The sequence below is a fragment of the Anser anser genome, assembly GCF_964211835.1.
Source record: "Anser anser genome assembly, chromosome: 1".
Lineage (NCBI taxonomy): Eukaryota > Metazoa > Chordata > Aves > Anseriformes > Anatidae > Anser > Anser anser.
In genome coordinates this window covers 32,715,354-32,732,099 of record NC_139720.1, presented here as the reverse complement: position 1 = coordinate 32,732,099, position 16,746 = coordinate 32,715,354, and the positions used below count along the sequence as shown (strand labels likewise).

The following is a 16,746-nucleotide window of genomic DNA, read 5'->3' as shown; positions in this document are numbered from 1 at the left end:
CTTAGTCATCTCTTATTTTACTAAGTACTTTTATTGCTAACATCCTTTTCTGATAAGCCTTAAAGCATGAAAAGAGGTCTCTGATTCCATTTCTAACAAAAGGGGTTTTAAGTTCAATAGCCAGTTGATTTTTTTTCAATGTAGATTATAGATAATTAATTGGGCATTTGAATAGGAAAAATGCAAATGTTCTTAAGCTGTGAAATCCTGTTACTTTTAATTCATTAAAAATTTGACAACTAGTATTATCCTCGATAAGAATGTACAAATTTTCAGACCTTGCAGAATGCAGTGGATTAAGGTTACATTCCCATCATAAAGGCGGTTCAGAAGCCAGGTCGATATGTGTTTATTGGCCCAGCTCACTCATGCAACTCCATTAACTCCTCTCTTAGCGTTGGTGCCTGTGAGCTGGTGATTTGACCTGTCACACCCAGCTGATGAGCACAAAGCTCCTCTCCTTTCCCTTGAAGAACTTCTGCCCAGAACAAAAGCTTAAGGAACCAAATTGAGAAATTATTAACACTTTCCTTTCTCAGGATCCCCAGTCACGCCTTCCAGTGCATTGGTTCCCTTCAGGTTTCTTGTAGAGGAAATGAAACTGGAAAGTGAGCTCCAGGTGCGTGCCAAGTACACTCTACGTTCAAACAGAGGAACAAGGGTCCAAACCTGAGGTTGATAATTAGGACAGTTTCAAACCCTATACATGGATGTGTTCTCTGGTGGAGCCTAGAAGATACTTAGTCCAAGGTAAAACCACCAAACTGCATACTGTGAAGGTGCAGGGGCCTCAGTGCTCTAGGATGCTCATCTGCTTCTACCACACCAGATTGCTTGCTCATGTGACATTATCTGAGAATGTCATGTTTGTAAGGAAGGCAGAATCAGTGAAGTCATGTTTGCAACATCTGAAGTTAACTTTGTTCTGCTCAGAAGTCAGAACCTTGTATTACAGTAGTTCAAACTTTTTTTTTTTTTTGCTTATAGACCAGTGCTCCTACCTGTCTAGAACAGCGTGGCTTTTAATTAGCTTTAGAAATGACCCATTAAATAAAAGAAAATTTAAAAAACCTATCTGTCTGTCAGAACATTCTTGCAATTAAAAACTTAAGACCAGCCCCCGCCCTCGTAAAACACACTTCTTCATCTTTTTACCTTCACACCTCTATCGAATTAATATAAGCCAAATTTCAGAACTCTGCATAAAAGGAACTGTAATAATACATGGCCAAACTACTCACTTGTGACAGCACAGCAGGAATCATTTAGTGATTTCACACTGATGTTATATAGAATAAATATGTAGAATTAAAGTGAATTTGGTGTTAGAGCCATACTGCTGCAATGGTTTGAATCAGTGTTCAGTCTTGCACCTTCTTACCCTGTCTACAACTGTTTCTTTAAGCGGACATGTAGGAAAGAGTAAAGGAAGGGAAACATTTATGGTGCTTATCCTACAACCATGTTCACCTCAGACAATTTCCTGCACCTGAGTGATTTGGCCAGTCTTCCCTTGAATATATTCAACCTCTTCCCAGAGTTTCATGTTTGATACCTGTTATGTGAAGAATTACCAGAATCACCTTTTTCTTTCCTTTTTTTTTTTTTTAACTGCTCCCTTCTGACTTCATTTGATCGTCCCTGGCTTTTGTATTTCAATACACTGGACAGTGAAAAGTCCATCCCTATCCATTCTCTTGGTACCTGCAGTTTGTATGCCCCTATTGTATCCCCCAAATGAATGAATTACCACAACTGAACAACTGTGAGACTGCTCCTATGGAAGCTATTCCATACACTTGCTGTACTTCTGTGAACCGTTTCCATTTTTTTAATATACCATTTTGGAGATGAAGGATCTGGAATTGCATACAGTTTTATATTCAACGGCATGGATTTCTACACTGACTTAGTGATGCTTGTTTTGTCCTGTACATATCCTGCCCACAGAAGCTGTGGATGCCCCATCCCTGGAAGTGTCCAAGGCCAGGCTGGATGGGGCTTTGGGCAACCTGGTCTGGTGGGAGGTGTCCCTGCCACGGCAGGGGGTTGGAATCAGGTGATCTTTAAGGTCCCTTCCAACCCAAACCAATTTATGATTCTACTCCCAGTATGTGATTGGCTTTTTGACACACCCTTCTTCCCTATGCACTGAAGCAATGTATTCTTGAAAACAGCTATCACAATCCCAACATTTCACCCCAGAGTCAGGTGAAAGTCCATTATTTTGTGTGTGAAGTCAGTATAGGTTTTGTCTGTGTGAGTCACTTTACATGTGTCTACACTTCAAATTTTGTCTGCTGTTGTATTTCCCCTGTCATTAGCGTCATAAAAAAAAATCTACAGTTCTTCACACTCTACCTTTATCTTTGTTACCCTGAGAACTCAGCATCTTCATTTGTCTCAGTCACCTCCGCGCTCCAACCCTTAACACAGCCACTGAACTGCATTCCAGGGCCTTCGGTCTTATGCAGAGACTGCTCAAAGGTGCTTGGTGACGGCTCTGTCAAGCACCTTTCGGGAGCTCAAGTGCACCATCATAACTGCAGCAAGCATTTCCACGCAGCTCTTAACCCTGCCGCAGAGCTTCAAGAGGGCTGTAAGGCAACACTTTACAGAGGCCATGTCAGTTCTTCCCAAGTAGATCATAATTATTCAAGTATCCACTACGTCGATCCTGTGATAGATTTGCCTGTTACAGGTCTCTGGTTTATAGGCTTGTAGTTCCTCTCTTTTTTTTTTTCATTTCCGTCACACAATATATAACTAACAGTTATATAATTGGATAGCTTAGATATCTACTATATCATTAAATAACTGCGTAACATGCATATTGTAGTTACCAGTATTCTGAAGTTGTGTTGAAGGTATGAGAAAGTATTTTAAAGTGCTGCTGGGATTTGACTGATCTTGGTTTGGATCTGTACTCTGCCCAGTTCAAGGTGGAAATCTGAATCCATATTTCATCATAGCTGGTTAACCACTGCTGCAGCCTGTACAAGTTACTGTTAACTGAGGAAATGACCAATATGGCATTTTCAACAAGAAGTAAGAGAAAGAATTTTTTGAAATTTGAGTTTGGGACACAAAATGTCAAGTTCTGATCCAGGTGGGAAAGACTTTGAGTCCATGTGATGTAGTCACCAGATTATTGTGCAACAAGCGACTGACACAGCTGTATGCCCATCCTCAGTATATCAGGTTGTCGTGGTGAGATACCGGAAAGACTGTCTCTAATGAGAATCTTGCTTCAGTGCCTCAGAGGTTTGGGGTGAGAAAATGAGGAATCTGACCCCCTCCTCTGGTGCCTCCCCCACCTGCGCAGGCCCAGGCCCCCACATCATCCCCAAGGCCATCAGCCCCTGCCCCAGCAAGGCCACAGCAGGGCCTGGCCCAAGCTCCCCTGCCCAGCCATGGGCCCTGCTCAGCCAGGCCCACCCCCAGGCCCATGTCCCATGGCCAAGGCCTGGCACTGTCCCCAGGTGCCCTGTGCCAGGGCTGGGACTGCCCCAGAGCCCCTGGCCACCTGGCCTCTGGCTGTAGGACAGGCCCTGACAGACCCCGGGGGCAGCCCCTACTGGCATGGCCGCCTGACAGAGCCTCATTACCTCCCTCATAAAGCATTTAAGGCACATGCTGCAAACAGACTTTCCACCAGCTTCCTTCATACAGCCACTTTCTTTACACCTTGCAAATAATGCCTGTTAGCTAAATGGCTGCCAAATCATTAAACTGAATTACTCAGAAAAATCCTGGAAAACTACAGGGCAGAGTTCACCACCTCGCACCAGCTGTAAGCCCTGGCTAGACTCCTGATATAGATAGTGCTTATCACCTACGAGTGTGTCCAAGGCAAAGAGTAGATTTCTGTTTCACAACATTTTTCACGTAAGCACGCACTCAGGCATTTTACCAAAGCCTCAAGCAGCCCATCAGTTCCTTATCCTCCCAGAAGTGCATGTGATGTATTTTATAATGTTACTGTAAATGAGCTCTAGCCTATCTGCTTTCCCCAAGAAGAAAAACAAAAACAAAAACCAAAGACGATATAATTCATGAAATTAAAAGCTCTCTCAAAGACAGAAAGGTCCCCACCTCTCTTTTACTCAGGTCGCCTCCCAAGCCAAGTGGGTTGAGTGTGTCTCAGGGTGGGTAAAGCAGTACAAGCTCAGGTCCTCTGTCACCTAAGTGGATTTTGGGGTGGGTGCTTTCCACGGCTGATCTAAGGGTGACGAGGAGATGATTTTGGAGGCTGGGGTGACTGCTCTGTCAGAAGGGGCTACTGGTTAGATTGATACACTGCAGAATCATGTTGGGAAAGGCAGGAATGGTGGGAGAGGGATGGCCTAGGAAGGAAGTAGCTCCTGTAAATGAGTGGTGTCAAGAAGTGAAGAATACAGGGAGAGAAAGTCAGTAAGAAAGTAAGAGAATTAGATCTGCTTGGGTAAATTGGCATAGCCCCATTTAACTCAGTATTTCTTTGCACATGTTCTATGTCAGAGTCTGGCTTGTACTGACCCACTGTTGTCTTTGCTTGAAAGAAGGAAACCATCTTCTGAAACAGCAGCTGTGAAACAGCACCTTCCACCTTTCTTCTCTCTTACATGCTGAGAAGTGTCTTCATAGTAGGAAGCAGCAAATACCTTGTGCCCTTCTAAGCTAAAATGTGACCTTTTAATTCTAACCATTCCAAAGAACCTGCCACACTTCTTTAGCATCCATCCATGCCTACCCCTGCCTGTGGACTGCCTTGGACTACCTTCATCATCTACTTCATCTTCTACTGCCTGTGGACTACCTTCATCCCGTTCCCATCTCTGGTATGGAAAGAGCTATGTAGAGTAAAACTGCAGGACAGAGAATCAGTTTTGCAGTAGGGACATAGGTTCAGAAAGTTATTGCCGCATTTTCTTGCTGAGCTTAACTCTTCGACCCTTGAGAGCTTTCCAGTCCTGTCTCGAGCGTGTCAGACAGAGAAAGGGCAGACCCAGCAACTCCCAGAGCTTGTCCTGCTTGAAATTATACAACAAAGACCTTAACAAACAAGAAAAGTAAGATTGCAGAAGGCTGGTGTGGTGGCTTTGGCAAAGCAGCTGGCCTACAGGTGATACTTGCTTTTTCTCTTAGGACCTTTTTGATGCTGATTGTGTTCAGGAACTGTGAAGTGATTTGTCATCTTCAAAGGACAGGTTTGTCTTGAGTGCTTTTAAGGCTTAGTTAAGCAAAGAGATGAAGTGCTATTCCCAAAATGAAGTAAAAAGTGGCATTTTGTTCAGAATATAAAATATTCTAATGAATTGAAAAATGAGAATCAGGTGAATGTGAAAACTTTTCATCCTTGAAAGCTTCTTCCTCCTGCCCCATATATTAAAGCACTGCAGATGTGGAAGGTAAATCCCTTACCGTGTGGGATAACTATGTTTTATGCTGTGGCCTCTTAAGCTAACATCAGGAAAGAATATAAAAAAATATATCAAAGATCTTTCTTTTGTGACATCCAATCTTTACTTTTTAACATAATTTTCTTCCAATGTTATAATGCTGAAAAAGGATACATGAAAAGAACAGATTAGCATTTCTACTGTCAGAACTTCAGCTGCCTTCTGAACCGCTGGTATTTACTGGCCCCTTTTATGTTCTCCATTGTAATATATGAGCAATTTGCTGTGTCTTCTAACATTCTTATTTTCAGACAGACAAATTGTGCAGGTGAAACAACAATTCATAACTCAGTTTATTATCCGCATAATTGTCCATCCAAGGTAAAAACATCACAAGAAATTTGATTCGAGGCTTTAAATTGCTTTTAGGCATTAAAGAGTAGATTTCCAGACTGTCATATTTTTAACGAGTAAAGAATAAAACAGCATATTGTGCTGAGGTTCTTGATGAAAGACCATCATGTGGCTGTATAGGAATGCTGAGTTAAAATCAGAGCCAGACAGACAAATTTACCAAAAGTATGCGTGTGGAAAGGGCATTTGGTTTTATGTGCATTGGAGCCTAATCACAGAGGTTACACTAGAGACCCATGTAGGCACGAAGTGCTCTGAAACAAGGCGTTCAGTCAAAAGAATTGCTGCTTTCCAGAGATGAGCATGGAGGAGAAGCTGTGAAAATAGTGGTGTCACATTGCTTGAATTCTCTGTTTTTAAAAGTGCATTGACACATGCTTGCTATAAAATAATTTGGTATGCATTCCTTATTTCTAGAACATCAGATTGATCCATTTCATATGAATCAGATTCCAGTAGAGATCGCACATACAGATGTACACACATATGTATGCTTCAGAAAAGCTCTCTGCCCTGTTTCTGGTTCCCTGGAACATCTGAGGCAGAAAGGCTTTTTCAGGGCTCTTTGTAGGCTCCTTCACAGCAAGATCTCTGCGCTGGATCCCCACATTCACATGGAGCTGCTTATCTCAACTACATACAGATTATTATTCTCCTGCAGTAAGACAATTTGCATGACAGTGCCTAACAGCAGTCAGAATGTGGGCACAATTTACTGCAGTTTTTTCAATTTTTATGGCTTAATTACTATTTAAAAACAGTTACATAAACTAAAAAAAAATCCTTATTAATGAACTCTGAAATAAATATGCTGCTCTGCAGTGTTCACAGCACATCATACAAAATCATTCTGTAGATGTTACCTCTGTTTCAATTTTCTTGCATAGTAGTTTATATAAAGTTTACTAGAATTTACTAGATTATTGTGATCCATTTAGTATTGAGATTGGCAGGAAATGTGCAAAACTGTTTTTAGGGACTTAGATGTGATATAATTTACAAGATAAAGAACAGGTTTTCAGGGCAAAAACCTGAGAGGAATACAAAGAAATTCAAGATAAAATAGTGAGTGTTTTCCTTTAGAAGCTGAGGTATTGTTAGTATTTCAGAGCTGCTTCTGCCTGGAGGCCCAACACAAAGCTGTTTGCAGAGACCTCCCAAAGGAGAAGGTTTGGATGTTCTAGATGTTTTAGAGCAGAGCCAATCTCTTTCACCCAGTTTGGATGGATCAGAAATACTCTGAGCCAAGCACACTTTCAGCCTCATCCACTCGCAGATACCCTGAGGGTGGCTTTTTCTTAGCAGTTTTAATGTTCTCAGCTGAGCTACAACGGAGTCCACAGCCAATGATGTGGGCAGACCAGGCGTGGCTTTCCCAGCCTTGAGCCCACTCTTAACCTTGCTGTGTACATAGGAAGATTATGTGTAGGCATAATTTGCAATTCCACATTAAAGAATTTTTTTGGGTTTGTGTGGCTTTTCTTAAAAGCTTAGGAAATTGCTGCCTAGAAAGCACATTAAAAGAATATTATGGTTGCAAGAAGAAAAATACTGAAACTCAGATTCCCTGCACAATCTTAATTCAATCTCTGTTATTATACAGTCCTTTATTAATTATTTTTCCCACAGGAAAATGGGAAGGATGGATCAAGTTCTGAGGAAGACTAAGAATTGTGCAGTGAAAGAGGCTTTGTCTTGTGATCTCTGCTTATGGTGGAGGGGTCTATACAGAAAGGAAAAATGGCCTTTTGTTTCAGGCAGTTGAATACAGAATTGTAAAATGTGGAATTGCAGCAGTGGAGTGAGTGTTGTGGGACTTCATTCTGTCCTTGCCTCCAGCACAGAATTCCTATGTAATATTTTTCAAGGTTTTTACCCGCAGACTTTTTACAAATGTATCCTCCCCCTTAAGGGAAGCTTTTTAGGGACCAGGGAATCCCATCTGCAAAGTGCCGAGTGGTGAGTTGCAGCTGAAAGCAATGACACCTTTGCTGTTCATTGTGAAAATTTGACTGTAAACATCAGATTGGGCACCTAAAGCCAATGGAGATTTTTTTTCCTTTAGTTTCTGTTCCCCTCTCTGAAAATAAGTGATTCTTTCAGTTTCTGAGGTTTTCGTGAAAAATTGCTTACAGCTTGTTGAGGCATGGATGGTGCCATAATATAATGAAATGTCCATGAAGTCAGTAAATCTCTTCAGAGCAGGGTTTGAACTCTCACATGGAGCCCAAAGCAGGGCACTGAATTCTGCATGTTGAAGACTATTTTCTGTAGCTGTCTGCCTGGTGTTTATGGCTTCTCTGTCCCCTGAATGAGATCCCAGACCTGAAGAAGCAGAGGATATAGCAGTATTATGGAGGTTATTTCCTAACACAGAGTCACAATGACATTTAATGGCATTTTCTAACTCTGTGCATTTGACTGTGGAACCTTCACATTTCTGATGCAGCTCCTTCTGCCCAAGATTGCTATATGATGGCATCGATATTCACACTGCTTTAACAAGCAAACAAAAATAGATCCTGAGACAACTGGGTACTACAGCTTTTCTGCATATATGAACTCTTTTCATAAGTAGCCCCAAATTTATTTATAATTTATTTTAATTTAATAATTTATTAATAATAAAAATTAGTAATTTATTTTGATTGAACAAGCATGAAGGGACCAACTGTTATTCAGAGGTAGCCTGAGAACTTGATCTAATCATCGCTGACACCAGGAAAAGTATCATGTTTGTTCACAAAAGCTGATGGAGCTGACTATTGTGATCTGGCCCTCAGTTTACAATTTAATTTGTCTTAATGTATATAGTCATCATCCCAGATAAAAAAAAAAATGCAGTCCTAAGATAGCAACTTTAATTTGCTGCCAGTTTGGGCACAAATTCAAGCTAACAATCTCAAATTTCTATGTTTTTCCATTACTCACTAATTTTGTAGCCACCTGCAGTACCTGTTTAGATGAACATTTAATTACGAGAGGTAATTGAATGAAAGTGACTGACAGGAGCAATTGGAGCTAAATGCAGTATTCTGTAAGTGAAAATACTCTGCCCCTGCTCTTTTGATCCAAACTGGGGCTTTGTCAAGCAAAAGCTGATTCATGAAAATAAGAACACCTGATTTAACTGAATTATGAGATAAAATGAAATAGCAGGTGAGAAAACCCCCATCATTATGAAAACAATGCTGTCCCTTGTATTTACACTACAGCTGTCTAAATCTCCAAATGAAGGTATTAACTGAGATCAAAGATATTCATACAAATGAAAAGAGAAGGCCAAAACTCCAAGTAATAAACCAGGTAACTATACATACCGACAGCACAATGATTTTCATTTAAATCAGCAATAGCACTGGGATCTTATTTCTGGGGGCTATAGCACCTTTCCTTCAAAAGGATTTTCTGAAATATCCAGAAAGGAATCATTTCAGGTGGCTGAACCACTGCAAGGCTGACAGCTTGGGATAATGCAGCCCGGAGCAGGATGTAAGGTTGCCCTGATGTTGTCTTCTTTGAAACCTGCACCTTTCTCCTGTGAGAAACAGAAAGGATGAACTGCAGTGAAGGCTTTGGACTGGGACTTCGCAGATGCAAGTTCCCAAATATTACCACCGTGACCTTTGGCTTCTCTCCTAAACTCCCCTAAGAGCCCAGCATTTAATCATTTAGTGCCTGTGTTTCCTTCTCGTATTTTGGAGGTAACGGAAAGTCTGGTTTCTTCGCACTGAGGAAAGGATGGGATATAGAATCAACATGAAGCCTCAGTCCGTTTAGCATTAGGAAGAACTCAAACCACAAACTCTTTGGTTTCCATCAGGTGATGATTTTGAACAGCAAAGTTCAGAGTCAAAATATCAATGGTTGCTAGTGAAAAGAAAGAACAAGGAAAGGAAAGACAGACAAAATGCTGAATACAAGCCTGACAGTGATTATTTTAGCCAGTTCTCTGGTTCATAGGCAGTTATGTCTACAGACAGCACTCTGGAGCTTCTTGAAGGAGAAGAAAATGGTGGCCTGCTGAGCAAGCCCCTGATTCCAATCCAGTACGCTCCATATCTTAATGTACGTGGGTCAGAAGAAAAGGAACAGGCTCAACTGGTGCTTATCAAATTATTATTTTCAATGCGGAGTGTTTTTTTCATGTGATGGATAATCTTGAATGAATTTGATAATAAATTGACTTTATTTTCCTTTTTTTTTTTTTTTTGGAATTATGAAAAGTAATACAGAGAGTGAGCAGTGCTGGATTGTACAACGTGCCATCGTACAACGTGACATTACATTTGAATGTATCTCAGTGAAAGAAATACCTGTTTGATTAAACTAGAGCAAACCTAAAAAATTAAGCCGTGGCTTCATAACCAAACATGGTCAATGTGATGCTCACCTAGGAATATCTAATGCTAAGACGTGTGGCTCTCAGCATGCTTCTGAGCAAGCCCTTGGACAACATCACGCAACACCTGAGGAGAAATGGGCATCTCAGAATGTGGTGCATGAAAGGCGGAAGCTAGAGCTGCGTGTCCTTTGGTATTTTGCTACCTGATTTGGGGCTGTAAAGTGACATGTGCCAGGCTGGAATTTGCAATCTGTACTCTGTGTAACTTCTGCTGTCAGTTGCCTACGTGGTTGCTTCAAAACTCGTGGGTCAGCCATTCCTTTCTTTAAACATGCTGTTGCAGAAGACAAAGAAATAACCTGTCATATTTGTTCTCCTCAACCTGAGAACATTCAACCCCAGATCTTCCATTTCCTAGTTATCCTAAGGTGGATTTATCCTCTGTGTATCTTCGTGAAGCAGTGCCACTCTGCTAATAAGGATTTGTGATTTATTGTAGTGATAGATGACAGTGGGAGGGAGCACAAGCCCCTAGCTTAGTGGTGAGAGATTCCCCTGGCAGAAAGGATACCTGCTGCAAAGACTGTTTATGGACTTCACTCAGGGATTATTTAATTACAAACAAAATTTATTATCTTATTATGGTTAGTGTGGGAAAAAAAACAAGGGGATGGGAACTAGAGAGAATAAGGACAGGTCACTAGTCTGATGACTTGGTTAGCCGCAACGATGGGAACAGACTATTTTATCATCAGAGAAGATTAAAAAGAGACAGAAAGTAATGTAAAAGAAAACTTAGGAAGTAAATTTAGGAATAAAAAATAAATCATCATCTAGTCCGAAAGATGTTAGAAGTCAGTTTTCTTTGGCATTTACTTAATGTGAACCCATTATTATGTGGAGGGAGTAGGCGTAGGTTAAAGGCTAGTAAGCTATATTCCCATGTAAACTTAAAACGAGAGAATTGAATCAGCCTATTAAGAATTTTTACTATCACAAAAACCTCCTTATTTTTATGACAATGATAACGGGGCTCCATTATTGGTGGAATTGTTATTCCTAAGTAAAGCAGTGGGCTTCCAGTGCCTTGCAGTCAGCTAAACCAAGCTGCTGGGGCACTCTGCCAAAGCCCCAGCACGCTGTGAGCCTGGCCTAGCCCCAAATCAAGACGTGCTTCAACAGAAGCTCCTCTGACACTGTCCTACCAGTGTTGCAGGAGGTAGCTGATAAAAGGCATGCTTTGTTGCTCGTTCAGGCTTTGTCTTTGGTTTCAGCCTGCTGCAGCATTTCTCAGGGCAATGTGTTAGAGAAGTCCTAGCAGCATCGAGCAAGAGTACGGACCCAGCAGTCTGAGAACCTGGGCGCCACAAAGATGAGTATGTCCTCTTATGCCTGAATTGGAATCCTATGATCTGGCTCTGAAATACTACATTTGCATCTGGGCTTGTGAAATTTGCGGTACGGAGGTTCCTCGATAAGAGTCTGAAACCAAAAATTGGAGGAAAAATGCACTGCAGGAGTATATAGAAAAGGACAGATGTTTCCAAAATGATGACGGGACGTAAGGATGTTACAGTGCTGCTGAGGACACAGAATGAGATTACTAGATTGGAAGATAAAGCAACTATGTACTTCAAACAGCCACCCACAACGTGATGATGCACATGTGGAAAGTGACCTGCTTGTGGGACATTTTCTTGTAAAAGTTTTGGATTCAATTATGGATGCGAAAGAACGGCCTATAAAAAGCTGCTGAAAGATGGGCAAACAAAAGCTGTTCCAGCAGAAATAGAAAGGAAAATAGAATAAAGATAGAGCTCTTTTAGAGAGAACCATGGAAACCTTGGAAAGATTAAAACTATCAGATGGCAGAGGTGGTGAGCAAATATTGTAGGCAGCTGCGAAGGAAAGAAATTCCTAGATCAGAAACTGGGAAAATGTGTTCAATTTCTGCACAGAGCTGGGGAGAGTTTCAGTCAGTGTATGACACTCATGACACCAGAGATTAATATATTATTTGTTTCTTTGAGACCTCATGGAACTACCCATTTCAGTAGCTCTGACGCTACATGGACTCCACCATTACAGCTCCATCTCCTTTGATCCTCGTCACTAATTCCCAGTTCAGCCTCTTGCACTGCCTGTGCTGTATTCTGGTGCTGGAGCAGAGCAAGGCATGGCTCCCTTTCATTCAACATATCCCTTTGGTTTAGATGGAGCCCAACCTGACCTGCAAGGAGGGGATAAGTTGGCACTCCATTTAGCTAGGCCATAATGTCTTGGTTTTTAAAGAGACTGATGTTTGCACCGGGGCAGAACGTCCTGCTTGTCCTTTATCTGTAAATGAAAGCATTGTTCTTACCTTTTGCCTGGTTTGTGCTTTAATGGCAGTAATCTTGAAGTAATTGTAGACTTACACCATTTTTTCCTCTCCAAAATCCTCCTTTTGTATGATTTTCTTGTCGCAAACTTCAGAAAGTTGATTAAATATAATGGTCCTTCTTCTGTATCCATTTACTTTGCACTTTACAACCATGTGCTATTTTTATCCTATTTAATTTCTTTATTTATATCCTTCAGTCCTTGCTCTGTAACTGTCATTGGATTAAGAATGCTGAAAGGAAACAGTTTTATTCCTTCAGAAATTATCTTTTTTATCTACTATGAAAGCACAAGGTTGCCTTCCTCACTACAATACATTTCTTGATATAAAAAACATTCCGTAGCTGTATCAAAATATTACGATAAATAAATTAGTTTCTTAAATGATCAGCATAGTCAAAATGATGCTAAAATCAGTGGAAGAATGTTTTCAGTCATTTTGATGATAAACAAAACTACCATGTCTGTTTTCCCCAGTGAGACTGATTATGTTAGTCGCTGAAGCAGCAGTTAATATTCATGCGGCAACTGCACTAAATGATCTTATGGGAACTACATTTTCAGACGTAATATAGTTCTTACAAAAACACTTTTCATCACATGGGGACTTGTTCTATCAAATCGGTTCTTAGAGTGCCTTTCTAGTGGCCAATAACATTGATTCACTGTCACTGATAGTCCTTTCCAATTCAGAAACGATGTTATTGAGAAAAGCTGCATTAATCTTAAGCTCTGTTTACCAAGACACTCAAAGATCTGCCATGAGCAAGATATTTAAAAATCTGCTTTCCTTTCAGTAAGTGGAACTAGATGCTTAAAGACAGATATTCATCTATGGCCATAATCAGTATTCATTTGAGACTAGTGGCCAAGGCTCCACATTTAGCCTCTAGGACATTCGTAGGGCAGTAAAGGAGACCTAGACTCTGTTCTTATTTCGAAGAACCATTTCCATCCCTGTCTCCCTCGTTTGAGGCCCCACGGTTCCCTACTGCCCTAAGCAGTAATCAGTAATTCCCCATTCACCTTACCCAGGCCACTTAAGGTTTTGTAGTCTGCTTCCATATACGTCCTCGGTCATGTCCAGTCTGAAGGTTTTTGTCTGCTTACTTGTTTCCCATAGGAAAGTGGTTCAATATCTCTGAAGATCCTTGTCATGCTTCCTTGACCCTTTTTCATTTCTGCCTAGTCTGACCAGAGCTAATTGTCTTTGATTACTGGAAAACGAAAATTAGCTGTTATTATTTGCTGCATATCTAAATATCTAAGTAGAAAGGAGTCCAGCTCCCTGTTCCTGCCTCTCCACAGAGCTGTTCAGCTGCTCTTGTTGTTATAAAAAATAATTAGTTGCTTTGTAACCAGTTGGTTTTTACAACTACTTCTCAGTCATCTCTTCCAGAGGAAGTGAGCTGTTACCAGTAATAAACATCAAAATTTACTTTTACTGTATTTTAAGTTAAATGTTTTACATTATTGCAATAAAGTTAGTAATCAAAGTTAAAATAAAAACTTACATTAATACAGTAAAACAGTAAGAAATAAATAAGAAAATATAAAATTCCCCAGATTTTTCCCCACAGTTCAGCAAACCCTTTTGAATTTTCCAATGCCCTTCTGCAAAGACCGTAGCCCCTAATTTTAAATATTCTGCATCAGATTTTTCTGCAAAAGAAGGCCATGAACACCTCCTTCTATTTATTTATTTTTTTAAAGGAAGACTACCTCTCCTGCCCTCTTTTAGGAAGAATGTATCTGCCTAAGAAGCCCCAGGCTGGCGGCTGTGGCTGAGCAAGCCCTGGTCTGCTGCTCCCCTTGCGCTGCCCTGGGAGGGCCGAGGGCCTTGGTAGTGATTATTAGATAAGGTTGTGATTGTGTGCTTACTTTCCCCCCAAGAAAAGGGGCTGATTGTTAAAACATTCTCTGAAGAAGCTGTTTCAAGCTTTTCTGCTGTGCTAGGCTTCATCCCTGGTGATTAGCAGCCTCTTTGCTTTGAAGATTTCGTGCAAGAAAACTATACTTGTGTGACCTTTCGTTTATGCTCTGAACCCTCTGAAAATTCTTGTTTGGCACAAAAGAAGCAACGCTCATGCCAGCCTGACAAAAGGAAAACTGCTTTCTGAAATGGAAAGATACAAATTAGGCAGCAATTCCTCATCTTTGCCTAGCTGCATATTCACTTTTTCTTTCTCTAGCACAAGTAATGTAACTTATTTTTATGAAGTAGTTGCCATTCACAGATTGCACCACTTCTGTTCCCAACGTTTGCTGGAAGGCAGGGTGCCCTCACAGCTAAGGCTCTGACTTGACACAGCAGAAATGTGTTTGCAGTTTGTGGCTCTGCTTTAGACTCGTTGTGCAGCCTGTCGAGTGACCAGGGACAGGAGTGATCAGCCCTAACAGGCATCCGAGAGGGAGACTTCTAAATCGAGTGAGTCACTGACAGCCTGCTAGGCTGAGCTGGGCTCTCTTTATAGATACAGATTCCATTTTCTCCTAACATAGACATTGGGAATAGGTCCTGTGACGGTGCCTATTTATTTTCTTTAACCATGGAGGGACTCTAAGGTGACATATTCCTACTTAGCATTAAACTTTCGAAAAAAAGAGTTCTGGAGAAAAGACTCCCACTTAAAGTCTCTCCATACATACTTTCTATCCATAAAATTTCAGTTATGATATCATCTTCCTGTTCTTTGTTTTCCTCTTCTCTTTAAATAAGAGATTTCTGGGGAAAAATCAGTGTTGTATCATGTGAGTTTATGGTGCCTACTTTGGATGGTTGGTGGAGGGGAGTCTCGGGTTCAGGCAGGGCTCTCGCTTCATTGCTGAAGTTAGATTCTTAATTTTCACTGCCCAGCTGGTGAAAAGGTGGGAATGATTTACCTGGCTGCAACAAACTTACCTCTTGCCACAGATAATCCACGTCTAGCTTTCTAAAATGCACTGCCACCTCTAGCAAAGCCATTCTGTAATTATGTTCCTTTTGGCAGAGCTTTATTCATGGCAAAATATTTACAAATAATTACTTTGCGTTGCTCAAAAGTCATAAGATGATGTATATACTGAACCCCCTCCTGGTGGTTTTGCACAGTTGTTGCTTAATGATCCTTCCCATCAAACTATGGAAGTCTTGTTTCCAATCACCAGCATCCATATTGGCTTGAATTAATTTTTTCAGAAGCTCTTGTCAAAATATTTTTTGATGTCCTTTCCTCTCTAGTGTTTTCTAAACAGTTCACAACTGCCTGGTGATTTGCTTGTTGGTATCTAGATCTTCTCTTCCAGAGAACCACTGGAATACTGCAGTTAAGGAGTTTTCTTTGACATTATTCACAAACAGATAAATCAAATAAATTAGTTCCATCTGACTTTCTCTCATCTTACTGCAATAACTGGCTAACTCAAAGGATTTCTAAACAATGAAGAGAGTGAAGTTACTGAAGTTCATACATATTTGCTGTTTGCCTCCATTAGAGAGCTGGGTTTGAGTGGTGCAGAATGATCCAGATGGAGCTAGTGCCTGAGGACAGACTGTCTAGCTGGATACTGTGGTTCGATAGATAATAATACGTCTTCCTCTTAACTAGCAGATGTTGCTCTTTCTCTCCTCAAAATTCACCCTATCAAAATAAAATGCTGTGAAATGATAGTTCTGGTCCAGGAGGAACTACTTACGCCCCGAGGTTGCAACTGATGCAGATATAGTCATTTTGACAGAAGAGCTCTGGTAAAAAGCGGGTCACTTGGTAAGGTGAAAAAGATAAAAAACAAAACAAAACAAAATAACCCAACATCAAAAAAACAAGCAAACAACTACAACAAACAGAAAACAAAGCCAAAAAATTGAAGTAGGAGAAAGAAAGAATGGGAAAAAAATTAACATTGATGTTGAGGAATAGAGAGGCATAGAAGAGAGGAAAGGAAATATGAGAACGTACTAAAGTAAAAAATTACTCTGCAAATATCTGGAAGACTTCTCAGAGGGAAAACACGGGAAGTAAAATTACAAATGAATAAAGGAGATTAAGCCACATGTTCAGAGATAGTTGGAGAGATCATAGCTTCATGCAGCATGATGAAAGCCTTTATTTATAACAATACACTCTACATCCCTTAAATAAGTCTGAGCTGATTCCATTGACATAATTGGCTTTCCATGTAACAGTTTTCAAATTGAAAAACATCAGAAAAGTCAGATGATGCCCCTGGAATTCATTGGATATG

The 16,746-nt window shown here is 40.6% G+C and overlaps 1 long non-coding RNA gene across 1 annotated transcript; it reads left to right on the top strand.

Moving 5' to 3' along the window:
- The first annotated feature begins 8,916 nt into the window (after window positions 1-8,916).
- On the top strand, window positions 8,917-13,734 carry LOC310892823. The gene is made up of 2 exons (XR_014578494.1): window positions 8,917-9,101; window positions 9,233-13,734. It is a non-coding gene; the product is annotated as an uncharacterized lncRNA (long non-coding RNA).
- Window positions 13,735-16,746: the final 3,012 nt, after the last annotated feature.